Source organism: Triticum dicoccoides, chromosome 1A, assembly GCF_002162155.2.
Source record: "Triticum dicoccoides isolate Atlit2015 ecotype Zavitan chromosome 1A, WEW_v2.0, whole genome shotgun sequence".
Lineage (NCBI taxonomy): Eukaryota > Viridiplantae > Streptophyta > Magnoliopsida > Poales > Poaceae > Triticum > Triticum dicoccoides.
The window spans coordinates 518,999,658-519,012,946 of record NC_041380.1 but is presented as its reverse complement, the minus strand read 5'-3'; positions in this window follow the sequence as shown (position 1 = coordinate 519,012,946).

The following is a 13,289-nucleotide window of genomic DNA, read 5'->3' as shown; positions in this document are numbered from 1 at the left end:
CGAGTAGGAAAGGGGAGTCCTACTCCTACTAGGAGGAGGAAAGGAAGGAGGAGAAGGAGAAGGAAGGAGAAGGAGGAAAAGGAGGAAAGGGGGGCCGGCCCCCTAGTCCAATTCGGTTTGGGCTAGGGGGGCCGCGCGCCCTGCCTCCTCTCTTCCACCACTTGGCCCATGAGGCCCATTACTTCTTCCTCGTATTCCCGTAACTCCCCGGTACCCCCGAAAATACCCGAATCACTCGGAACCTTTCCGATGTCCGAATATAGTCGTCCAATATATCGATATTTACGCCTCGACCATTTCGAGACTCCTGTCATGTCCCCGATCTCATCTGGGACTCCAAACTACCTTCGGTACATCAAATCATATAAACTCATAATACAATCGTCACCAAAACTTTAAGCGTGCGGACCCTACGGGTTTGAGAACTATGTAGACATGAACGAGACATGTCTTCGGTCAATAACCAATAGCGGAACCTGGGTGCTCATATTGGCTCCCACATATTCTACGAAGATCTTTATCAGTCAGACCGCATAACAACATACGTTGTTCCCTTTGTCATCGGTATGTTACTTGCCCGAGATTCGATCGTGGGTATCTCAATACCTAGTTCAATCTCGTTACCGGCAAGTCTCTTTACTCGTTCCGTAATACATCATCCCGCAACTAACTCATTAGTTGCAATGCTTGCAAGGCTTAAGTGATGTGCATTACCGAGAGGGCCCAGAGATACCTCTCCGACAATCGGAGTGACAAATGCTAATCTCAAAATACGCCAACCCAACAAGTACCTTCGGTGACACCTGTAGAGCACCTTTATAATCACCCAGTTACGTTGTGACGTTTGGTAGCACACAAAGTGTTCCTTTGGTAAATGGGAGTTGCATAATCACATAGTCATAGGAACATGTATAAGTCATGAAGAAAGCAATAGCAACAAACTAAACAATCAAGTGCTATGCTAACGAAATGGGTCAAGTCAATCACATCATTCTCCTAATGATGTGATCCCGTTAATCAAATGACAACTCATGTCTATGGTTAGGAAACGTAACCATCTTTGATCAACGAGCTAGTCAAGTAGAGGCATACTAGTGACACTCTGTTTGTCTATGTATTCACACATGTATTATCTTTCCGGTTAATACAATTCTAGCATGAATAATAAACATTTATCATGATATAAGGAAATAAATAATAACTTTATTATTGCCTCTAGGGCATATTTCCTTCAGTTTTCACGTGGATAAATACTCCCTCTATTTTTTTTACTCTTCACATTAGGTCTCGTTAGGACAAGTTTTTAATGAATAATTACTCTATTACTATAATCTTTGTGTGACATGATAACATGTCATTCGATTCTAAAGTACTTTTTTATGATTGTGATTTTGCATCATAAAAGTTACACACTAGTAATGTAATTATTGACCAAAGGCTTGCCCTAACAAAACTTGATACACAAAATAAAGAAAATTTGGAGGGAGTGCAAGAATTTGCCTACCAACGCTTGGGGGTTAAGGTTGGAGCGAGATTCACCCAATCCGAGAGTGGTTTGGAGAGAAAACTTGATCTGATGATGGTAGCCGGTGGACATGACGAGCGGAGGGGGCGTCATTGAAGTCTAGAATTGTTCGAGGGATGGTCGTTGCGCTAGGAGGAAGTAGAAATGCTGAGGGTTTAAAAAGGGGAGAAAATGATCATGACATTGAGTTTATTGGAGTAGTATAAGATATTTTTTATGTGTACAAAGGATTGTGCTTCGATTTCATAAACGAAGCCATTAGAGCATCCCCAACAGGTCATAGCAAATTTGGGCCCCGGCCTATACGTGGTGAAAAGCATTGGCTTACCCCTCATTTGTCTGCGTCTGCAACCCTTATTTCCACACCATGCAACGTTGATTTCATCATATGCAGGTCATCACACATAGATAAAAATGAGCTACATTTGGAAGAAAAAACTATCCTAATCCTACTCATCATCGTCGAAGATGTCAATAACCTCCTTGCCGAAGCCGCCGCTCTCATGGTCATTGGCGGGAGAGTGAATCGAGCGCCCCTCCTCCTCCTCGTCGTACGCGAAGAGCCACTCCCATCGAACATTGACGAGGTGGATAACGTGATGATTCAAGGATGGCCACGCTCTCGGCCACCAGGCCGAGGTTGGTGATGAGCGATGTGAAGGCGGCAAGGCCAGCCCACACGACCTTCATCTGCGCCTTCGCCGCAAGGTGCTCTGCCTCTATGGTTTGGTGGAACTTGTCCTTGTCCTCCTCCATGCCAAAACCACCTTCTCCGACGGCGGGGTCAACCTCTATACCCTTCTCCTCCTCCTCCTCCTCACTCGGAGGTAAGCGGCGCTCAATGCGGACGGCGTGCATCTTTGTGACGACCTTCGCCCAATGCTCCAGCTTGAGCATTTTGTAATAGGTCACTTTCTCACGGACCATGATTTTTTTAAAAAAAGGAGGATGACCCCCGGCCTCTGCATTTGGAGATGCATGCGGCCATTTTATTGATTATTCTTGAGGACCTTACAAAGTTGTACAACAATATGCCTGAATCCACCATCTTGGTAACATCTGCCGCTACTCCAATCCATATGATGAAGGGGTGCAAGCTGGGCCAAATACCCAGACCTCTCACCTAAGCCTAACATCTAAAGCCGAAGGCCCCGACCGAGCCACATACCGGGTCCGGGGCACAAACCGGTCCGATGCACTCACATGTGTCGTTGCCGCCATCTTTCACTAGTCCTTCTTCAGAGCAGATTGAGGTGCGAACCTTGGCAGGTGCCTCCGCCATCGATGCCACCATGACGCCAAACGACGACCTCCACCTACGCGAGTCCATCTCCAAGCAACGCACGCAGATCCATGCTAGGATAGGGCCACACCACCGCCATCGCCCACCACCCACAAGCACCACTGTCGGTGTCAAAACCGGCGGATCTCGGGTAGGGGGTCCCGAACTGTGCGTCTAGGCCGGATGGTAACAGGAGGCAAGGAACATGATGTTTTACCCAGGTTCAGGCCCTCTTTATGGAGGTAAAACCCTACGTCCTTCTTGATTAATATTGATGATATGGGTAGTACAAGAGTAGATCTACCACGAGATCAAGGAGGCTAAACCCTAAAAGCTAGCCTATGGTATGATTGTTGTATGATGAAGTTATCCTACGGACTAAAACCCTCCGGTTTATATAGACACCGGAGAGGGTTAGGGTTACACAAAGTTGGTTATAATAGTAGGAGATCTAAATATCCGCATCGCCAAGCTTGCCTTCCACGCTAAGGAAAGTCCCATCCGGACACGGGACGAAGTCTTCAATCTTGTATCTTCATAGTCCTGGAGTCCGGCTGAAGGTATAGTCCGGCTACCCGGACAACCCCTAATCCAGGACTCCCTCGGTAGCCCCCGGACCAGGCTTCAATGACGACGAGTCCGGCGCGCAGATTGTCTTCGGCATTGCAAGGCGGGTTCTTCTCCAAATTCCATGTACCTGTTAAATAATGTCCGATTTTCTAATGTAGCGCACCTTGGCTTCCACGCCCAATAATGGCCGTCTTCCACGTGTCAAACGAATGCGAAAAGTTGGGGTGTTTTTACATTCACACCCCTAGCTTCATAAATGAGCCGCCAATTTAATGGGATGGGGATTCAGATCCAAACCACACCTTCTCCTCTCCGCGAGTAATCATCAGAGCACCTCCAGCAAAGGTCCATTCCAACATGGCCAGCCGTCGCAGCTCCTCCTCTCGCCCTTCTAGTCCTAAACCTGGAGACCGGGAGAGGTGCTCCATCCCGCACAGTGAGCTAGTGTCGCTTCAGGCCAAGGGATTTCTCCCTCAGGCCTATATGGTCCCGGTCCGAGCCAGACTCGCCACCTATAATGGCGGAGAGCAAGCGGAGAGCACCCCCAATCCCTCCAAAGGAGAGCGGGTGTGCCTCGTCCCTTATCTAATAAGAGGACTTGGATTTCCAATTCATCCGTTTCTCCGTGGGCTCCTGGAGTTCTACGGCCTCCAGCTGCACAATCTCACGCCCGGCTCTATATTGCATATCGCGGGCTTCGTCGCCCTTTGCGAGCTATTCTTGGGTGTTGAGGCTCATTTCGCGCTGTGGAAGAGGTTATTCTGCCTGGTGCCCCGCTCTCAAGAGGGGTCTATATATCAAGTGGGCAGAGCCGAAGTGTGGCGTATCGCCGGGACCGGATATCTATCCGGAACCCCAAAGAAGGCGCCCGAGGACTGGCCTTCGGAATGGTTTTATCTAGATGACGTCCCGCTGCCGGATCCTATCCGGGTCGGTCTCCCTGAATTCAACAGTGCTCCCTTAAAGAAATGCCTAAGCTGGCGTCCGCGGAGCTCTCAGAGAGAAAGCGACAGGGACGTCCTTCACCTGATGGGCCGGATAAGACTATTGGCTCATTTCGCACTAACCATGATTGGAGTCATGACCGCATGCATTATGCGAGGGGTGCAGCCGCTTCAATATAGAGGCCACCCCATGTGGGATTTTAACGGGGAGGATGACGCCACCCGTTATGGTCGTAAGGGGCCAGCCTCAGCTGCCGCTCTAGTAAAGATCTTATCCTCTTTGTACAAGGGAGAAGAGGAGGAATTCCTCCGCGTCAACCCGCAGGGCGGATTTACTATGTACAACCCTCCGAGTTGGGTAAGTGGACAATTGTGCTTGCCCATCCGTTTTATATTCCCATGATTAAATATGTAGTCTAACGACTTCAACGCAGGAACTGCGTCAGGAAGTAAAGGATATAAACAGCCGTCCCCCACAGCCTGAGGATCCAGAACGGTCCCTCGATCCGGACTCCGAAGAGGATCCAGACATATCGGTGGAGCTGATCGACGAGGTGTTTCATCAGCTAAGCAAGGACAATACCTTGGTGGCCATTACGGCTGATTACCCAGGGTTAATTCCGGCCTCCCAGGTAACAGAGAGCGGAGTCTCATCCCCATGAGAAGGAATCCATTCTCACGCATTTCAGTTTTCCTGACAATGACCGTGTTTTGCAGGGGAGGTTTCCGAGGCGGGAGGCCGAACCTGCGGCGGCTAGCCAACGAGGGGCCGCAGGGCCCCGTGGGGTAAAAAGGAATGTAGTCCGGACTGAGACACCGGCGCAAAGGTATAGTGCACCCTCTTTTTCCCTGGTGTTATTCCTTCAGGGCATATTAACGTTCGTGCTATCTTCAGGACGAAGAGACCTCGTCGGACTACATCCGGAGAGGTTGCTAATCGCACCTCCACCAGCCAGGTTCCAACGCCTAGCTCGGAAGCGGAAACAAACACAAGGCGCGCACCGGACGCTCCTCCGACAGAGGATGCGGATAGGCTGTCTGCCACCAATTCCAAGGTGGAGAGTGCCATGAACCACAGGCGTCGCCGGACAGTTCTTCGCGACGCTTGTTTCTCCCAAGAGGCTTTAGATGCGTTCAATGCGGGAGATGCGTACCTCCGTGCCGCTCAAAATGGTTTAGCCAGAGCCACGAAACAATATGCAAAAGACATACGGGTAAGAAATTTTTTGGTAAATATATATATATATACCAGTAGCCCCCGAGACTTGAAACAGTTAGAGTAACTGATTCAAGGATCATTTGTTATGCAGGTTCTCACAGAGAAGAATACCATATTGTCCCAGGAGCTGGAAGAGTGCAAAGCCCAACTGGAGGCCGCACTAGCCGCGGCAGGGGAGCCCAAAGAGACCCCCTCTGGTAAGACACACTTCGAAAGATTAGTATCTTGCGAAGTGCGGCGTGGGTGTAAATCTGGCAAATCATATTACAGATGGTGCCGGACTGGATCCGGAGAGGCAACAACTCTTACGCCGGCTAAAGGCCGGTCAGAGTATGCTGACAAGGGTGAGGCGGGAGAAGAATGATCTTCAGGACGCCAACACCAAGCTGGACGTTGAACTTAAAGATGTTCGTGGCCAGCTGTCGGACTCCACTAAGGAGAATCAGCGGCTTCGACGCAGCATATTTAGTAAGTGCTTAAGCGAATCTTTGACAGAAAAAGAGTTCGGCGAGGAAGTCAACTAACAGAGTAATGTCTGTAGGTATGCTAACGGGTCGTCCTGCAGAGGAGAGGCCCGGTTCTATGGGTGACCTTCTTCTCGAGCTCTCGCAACTGCATGAGCGAGTTCGGCAGGCGATGCGAGGCGTTGCCCAAGCCTTATGGCCTTCCCACTCCATGCCCGAGGGCCTTGGAGAGCTTTCGGAGAAGCTTAAGGAAGCTCAGCGGCGCTTCCGGTTGTGGAAGATATCGGCCTGCCGACAAGGTGCTAGGGAGGCCTGGGCCATGGTGAAGACACGGTACACGAAGTCTGACCCAAACCACATGGTCGAGGTCGGACCTGTGGGGTCTGACGGGAAGGAGATCCCTGTAAGCTTAGTGTACGGCCAAGTAGAATTGGCCGCCAAGTATTCCCAGCAGGACTGTAAGTTAGACAGCCTGTTAGATGGTATTGAAGAGGAATACAATCAGTCAGAGTGACTATGTAATTTTTAATTGACATGTGTAATGCCTTCTAGCTGGATTGTAGATCGTTTGTCGTTGCCGACCTTCTCGCTTCAACCTCATGACCTGACGGTCCGGAGTGTGTCCGAATACCCTACCGGTTATGTAAGAACCGGGGTATGCATGGAGACCAGACGTAGGGGTCATTAGTGCTTTATCAGACAAGTGCCCAACTAGTTATGTTATATTACATGGTTAGTAAGAAACATCTTCCAGAGAGAATAGTTCCGTTAGGGGTTCCTTTCTCTGGGAGGCATGCCCTAAAGTGCATGTCCGGAGTGCAAACGCAGGAAAATCATCTAGGGGCATATATATAAATAAGTAAAAAAGGTCATCTTTTAGTTCACCGACCGAATATTCCCTTAAGAACGCTAGCTTTCGGCTTCACCCAGTCTGAGGTACACATCCGGCTGATCCGGCAGTAACAATCGCAGAGGTGCTCCTTTTACCACCTAGCCGAAAAATCAGGAACGTAGGGGTAAGCACAGGAGCCAGGCAACCCAGCTTGGCCAAAACTTAAGTCATATCGATGCATATAATGGTGAAGAAAAGGTGCATGCGGAAGTTTGACACATGTGGTGGGCATGAAGCCCGTATAAATAAGCTTCTGTTAAAGAAGCCCCCAGGTTTAATGAGCGCGAGTAGCATGTCACTTGAGGAGCCTTTAAGGGCTATAAAAGAAAAAGGGGGGAAGGAGAGAAATGTAAGACAGAAAATGTAAAAAAAGGACAGAGGAAGGAGACAAATACAGAGTCCGGTGCTAGGCATAGAATCTTCGGAGACGGGCTGCGTTCCATGGGTTCGGCTCGAGTCGGTTATCCAACGCATCTCGCAGGCGGTATGCTCCACCAGTCAGGACTTGGTCGATTATGAAGGGACCTTCCCACTTGGGCTTCAGCTTGTCCTTTTTCTTGTCCGGCAGGCGTAGAACTAATTCGCCAACGTTGTAGTTTTTGGCCCGCACTTCTCTGCTTTGATATCTTCGAGCATGCTGTTGATAGAATGCGGAACAGGCTTTTGCCACGTCGTGCTCCTCCTCTAAGGCGTCCAAACTGTCCTGCCGATCGAGCTCGGCTTCCCTTTCTTCATACATGCACACTCGAGGTGAGTCATGAATTATGTCGCAGGGCAAGACTGCCTCTGCGCCGTACACCATAAAAAATGGTGTGTATCCGGTGGTGCGATTCGGCGTGGTCCGTAGCCCCCAGAGTACGGAGTCGAGCTCCTCTACCCATTGCGTGTTAGATTCCTTGAGGGACCGCACTAATCTGGGTTTGATGCCGCTCATGATGAGACCATTTACACGTTTGACCTGACCGTTAGTTTGTGGGTGATAGACGGAAGCATAATCGAGCTTGATGCCCATGTTTTTGCACCAGAGTTTTACCTCATCGGCCGTAAAGTTTGTGCCGTTATCGGTGATGATGCTGTGGGGGACGCCATAACGGTGTACGACCCCGGATATAAAGTCTATCACAGGTCCGGATTCGGCCGTCTTAACAGGCTTGGCTTCTATCCATTTGGTGAACTTATCCACCATGACCAGTAAGTATGTTTTCTTGTGGGTTCCGCGTTTAAGGGGTCCCACCATGTCAAGCCCCCAGACTGCGAAAGGCCAAGTGATGGGGATAGTTTGGAGGGCGGTGGGTGGCATATGGCTTTGGTTTGCAAAAAGCTGGCAACCGGCGCATCGTTGGACCAAGTCCTGAGCGTCCGCCCGGGCCGTCGGCCAATAAAAGCCTGTACGGAAAGCCTTGCTTACAAGGGACCGAGCTGCGGCGTGATGGCCACCGAGTCCGGCATGAATTTCAGCCAGCAGGTTCCGCCCTTCCTCTTCGGAGATGCACCTTTGAAGGACTTCGGTAGTGCTTTTCTTATAAAGTTCTCCCTCATGGACTTTATAGGCTTTAGATCGCCGCACTATACAGCGTGCCTTCTTTTGGTCCTCTGGGAGTTCCTGCCTAGTAAGGTAGTCTAGGAATGGTTCTGTCCACGGGGCGATAACGGCCATTAGTACGTGGGCTGAGGTTGTGATTTCATTGGTAGAGCCTCCGATTATGTCAGATTGTTCGGCGTCGGATAGTGCGGTTGGGTCCAGGCTAATATTGCCATGTTCCCCTTCCCATACTATGGATGGCTTGAACAGCCTTTCCAGGAAGATGTTGGGGGGGACCGCATCGCGTTTTGCGCCGATGCGTGCCAGGACGTCTGCCGCCTGATTGTTTTCTCGGGCTATATGGTGAAATTCGAGCCCCTCAAACCGAGCTGACATTTTGAGGACGGTGTTGCGATAAGCTGCCATTTTTGGATCCTTGGCATCGAAGTCTCCATTTATTTGGGATATCGCGAGGTTCGAATCCCCGCGCACCTCTAGGCGTTGAATGCCCATGGATACTGCCATCCGGAGACCATGTAAAAGGGAATCGTATTCGGCTGCATTGTTGGAGTCCGTGTACATAATCTGGAGTACATATTGAACTGTGTCTCCTGTGAGGGATGTCAAAATGACGCCGGCCCCAAGTCCGGCCAACATTTTGGAACCGTCGAAGTGCATGATCCAGTTTGAATATGTGTCGTACTCTTTAGGGAGTTCGGCCTCCGTCCATTCTACGACGAAGTCGGCCAAAACTTGCGACTTGATAGCTCGACGTGGCCTATAAGTTATGTCGAACGGGAGGAGCTTGATGGCCCATTTTGCAATCTGGCCCATTGCATCACAGTTGTTTATAATATCGTTGAGTGGTACTTCCGATGCTACTGTGATTGAACACTCTTGAAAGTAGTGTCGTAGCTTCCGGGATGCCATGAATACCGCATATGCCATCTTTTGATAATGTGGGTACCGTGATTTGCATGGGGTGAGGACAGTGGACACATAGTAAACCGGCTTTTGAAGGGGGAATTTGTGTCCGTCCATTTCCCGTTCGACGACGAGTACTGCGCTGACAACTTGATGGGTTGTTGCAATGTACAATAGCATTGGTTCGCCGATGTTTGGCGCGGCCAGGACGGGGTTTGTTGCCAATATGGCTTTTATTTCCTCGAGTCCGGCCATGGCGGCATCCGTCCACTCGAAGTGTTCGGTGCGCCGAAGGAGGCGATAGAGGGGTAGCGCCTTTTCTCCCAACTGGGAGATAAAGCGGCTTAGAGCCGCCACGCATCCGGTTAATTTTTGTATTTGTTTGAGGTCCTTTGGGATATCCAATTGTGACAAAGCTCGGATCTTGGCTGGATTTACTTCGATTCCTCTACCGGATACAATGAAGCCCAATAGCTTTCCGGCTGGAACGCCGAAAACGCATTTTTCTGGATTTAGCTTGATGTCATATGCTCGGAGGTTGTCAAATGTAAGCCTCAAGTCGTCTACTAGAGATTCGACATGTTTTGTTTTTACGACCACATCATCCACGTATGCCTCTACTGTTTTGCCGATCTGGTTTGCCAGACATGTCTGAATCATGCGCTGATATGTTGCGCCGGCGTTTTTGAGCCCGAAAGGCATTGTGTTGAAGCAGAATGGGCCGTATGGGGTGATGAATGTTGTTGCGGCTTGGTATGACTCGGCCATCTTGATTTGATGGTAACCGGAGTATGCGTCGAGGAAGCACAACGAATCGTGTCATGCAGTGGCGTCGATAATTTGATCGATGCGGGGGAGGGGGAAGGGATCCTTTGGGCAAGCCTTGTTAAGGTCTTTGAAGTCAACGCACAGGCGCCAGGATTTGTCCTTCTTTGGTACCATCACCAAGTTTGCTAGCCAGTCCGGATGTTTTATATCTCTGATGAATCCGGACTCCAATAGTTTGGCTAGCTCCTCTCCCATTGCCTGTCTCTTGGGCTCAGAGAAACGCCGAAGGGCTTGTTTGACAGGTTTGAATCCTTTTAGGATATTTAAGATGTGTTCGGCCAGCCTGCGTGGGATTCCTGGCATGTCTGAAGGGTGCCAGGCAAAAATGTCCCAGTTCTCCCGTAGGAATTCTCGCAGTGCGGCGTCTACATCGGGGTTTAATCGTGCCCCGATGGAAGCTGTTTTATTGGGGTCTGTTGGATGGACCTGGAATTTGACTATTTCATCCGCTGGTTTAAAAGAGTTGGACTTGGATCTTCTGTCGAGTATCACATCGTCCCTATTTACCGTGGAGCGCAGCGTAGTCAGTTCCTCAGCCGTTAGGGCTTCGGACAGTGCCTCGAGGGCCAATGCGGCTGTCTTGTTTTCGGCGCGGAGTGCTATGTCCGGATCACTAGCGAGAGTGATGATTCCGTTCGGCCCGGGCATCTTGAGCTTCATGTACCCGTAATGGGGTATTGCTTGGAAGATTGTAAACGCTTCCCGCCCCAGCAGAGCGTGGTATCCGCTACTAAATGGGGCCACTTGGAATGTGACCTCTTCAGACCTATAATTATCCTGCGTGCCGAACACCACATCTAGTGTGATTTTTCATGCACAGCGCGCTTCCCGACTGGGGATTATTCCTCTAAAGGTTGTGCTGCTTCGCTCAATGCGGTTCCAGTCTATTTCCATTTTTTGAAGGGTTTCCTCATAAATGAGGTTCAATCCGCTCCCTCCGTCCATGAGTACCTTGGTGAGGTGAAAGTCGTCCACTATAGGACTGAGTACCAATGCGGCTGGTACTCGAGCTGTTCGGAATTTAGGTTCATCACTGGCATTAAAAGTAATAGTCGTGTCACTCCATGGGTTTATTGTTGCTACTTGATAGACTTCGGCGAGGCTGCGGAGTGTTCTTTTTCGCATATTATTTGATGCGAAAGTCTCGAAGACTGTTAAGACTGTACTGGAGTCCCTGAGGTGGCTTTCTGCGGCCTCCGGAATTAGGAGATCTTCGCCCCTTTTAGCCACCTGCCGGAGTATCCAACATGCTCTAAGGCTATGAGTTGGTGTGGCGTCCTCTGTACTATGAATTTTACAGGGTCCATTAAGCCATCCCTCCAGTACGGTTCCATGCCCTGTAGAGGGTTTTGGTTTTTTGGTTTTTAACCCGGGTGTCTGATGATGATGCACCCTTTTATTTCGGACGAGATTTCTATTCAGGGCCGGATTGTCCCAAAATTTAGTTTCGGTTTTTCGGGCGCTTTCCATCACACAGTACTTTTGTACTATGGACGCCAAGTCAGCGAAGCGTGTAAGATCACGACGACCTGTGGCGTTGAGGATTCCCTTGTCCGTGCAATTATTGCAGAAGATTGAGATTGCGTCTTCCTCGCGGCAGTCCTTTATCCTGTTCATAACCAGGAGGAACCTTGCCCAGTAATGATGTACTGTTTCTTCGGGCTTTTGCCTGATTTGGGATAGATCGCTTATGTTCGGGTGGGTGGGTGGAATTAAGTTCGAAACTTCACCCAATCTAAGACTCAGAGGCCAAGGAGTTTCTGAACTCTGAAGTTTGGATTCTTGGATGTTGTCTAGTGAATCTAGCCCGTTGCCTGATTCTAAGTCCAGGTCTTGAGTTACATCCTCCCCTCCGCGGGTATCCGGCTTGAAGGGATCGGGAATCCGGACGTAGCTAGTCCTTAAGATAGATGAAGAGTCGCCGCAATGTGCCTCTACCACGGCAACGTGATGGGTGACTTGGGGAGAATTAATTTCTCTTAGATCGGGTTTAATCCCAATCTAGTCATAATCCGTAGTGACCCCCAAGGCGGCGATGCGATCCGAGAGCTCGTTTACGGAAGAGAGCTCCATTGGATCTAACTGCTCGACGAGTTCCGAGCTGACGTGAAGATTACTTTTGATGACCCGAGAGGTCACCGTCGGCGCAACGGCCGATTAGGCGGTCATGAGAAAACCGCCTAGCTGGAGAGTTTGGCCGACAGCCAAGGCTCCCTTAGTAACGGCGCCGTTTTTAAAGACGGGAAAAGGCATCCTTCCTGATTGCAACAGCACAGAGGAACTCTCAATGAAAGCACCAATGTCGGTGTCAAAACCGGCGGATCTCGGGTAGGGGGTCCCGAACTGTGCGTCTAGGCCGGATGGTAACAGGAGGCAAGGAACATGATGTTTTACCCAGGTTCGGGCCCTCTTGATGGAGGTAAAACCCTACGTCCTGCTTGATTAATATTGATGATATGGGTAGTACAAGAGTAGATCTACCACGAGATCAAGGAGGCTAAATCCTAAAAGCTAGCCTATGGTATGATTATTGTATGATGAAGTTGTCCTACGGACTAAAACCCTCCGGTTTATATAGACACCGGAGAGGGTTAGGGTTACACAAAGTCGGTTACAATAGTAGGAGATCTAAATATCCGCATCGCCAAGCTTGCCTTCCACGCCAAGGAAAGTCCCATCCGGACACGGGACGAAGTCTTCAATCTTGTATCTTCATAGTCCTGGAGTCCGGCTGAAGGTATAGTCCGGCTACCCGGACACCCCCTAATCCAGGACTCCCTCAACCACCTAGCCCCAAGGTTCCCAAAGCGGCGCCTTCAAGAAGGGAACGACACCGTGAGTGCCGTCGCCGCCCAACAAAGTTAGGGCTTTCGCCCGAGAGACCTAGGGGAAGGGGAGGTGAGGGGATCGGTCCATACCGACGCCTCCAAGGAGGGGGACGGCGCTCTCAGGTGTCGCCATCGACGCGGCCGGCCATGGCTGACCAGGGATTTCGCCCGAACTAGATCCCCGCCACCAGCAGCGCCTCATGTACAGAACCGACGACCCAAGGAAGCGTGACCCGATGAGGTTGGCCTGCACGCCGAACAGGGGAGGAGGGGAGGCGCCAGATCACGCGC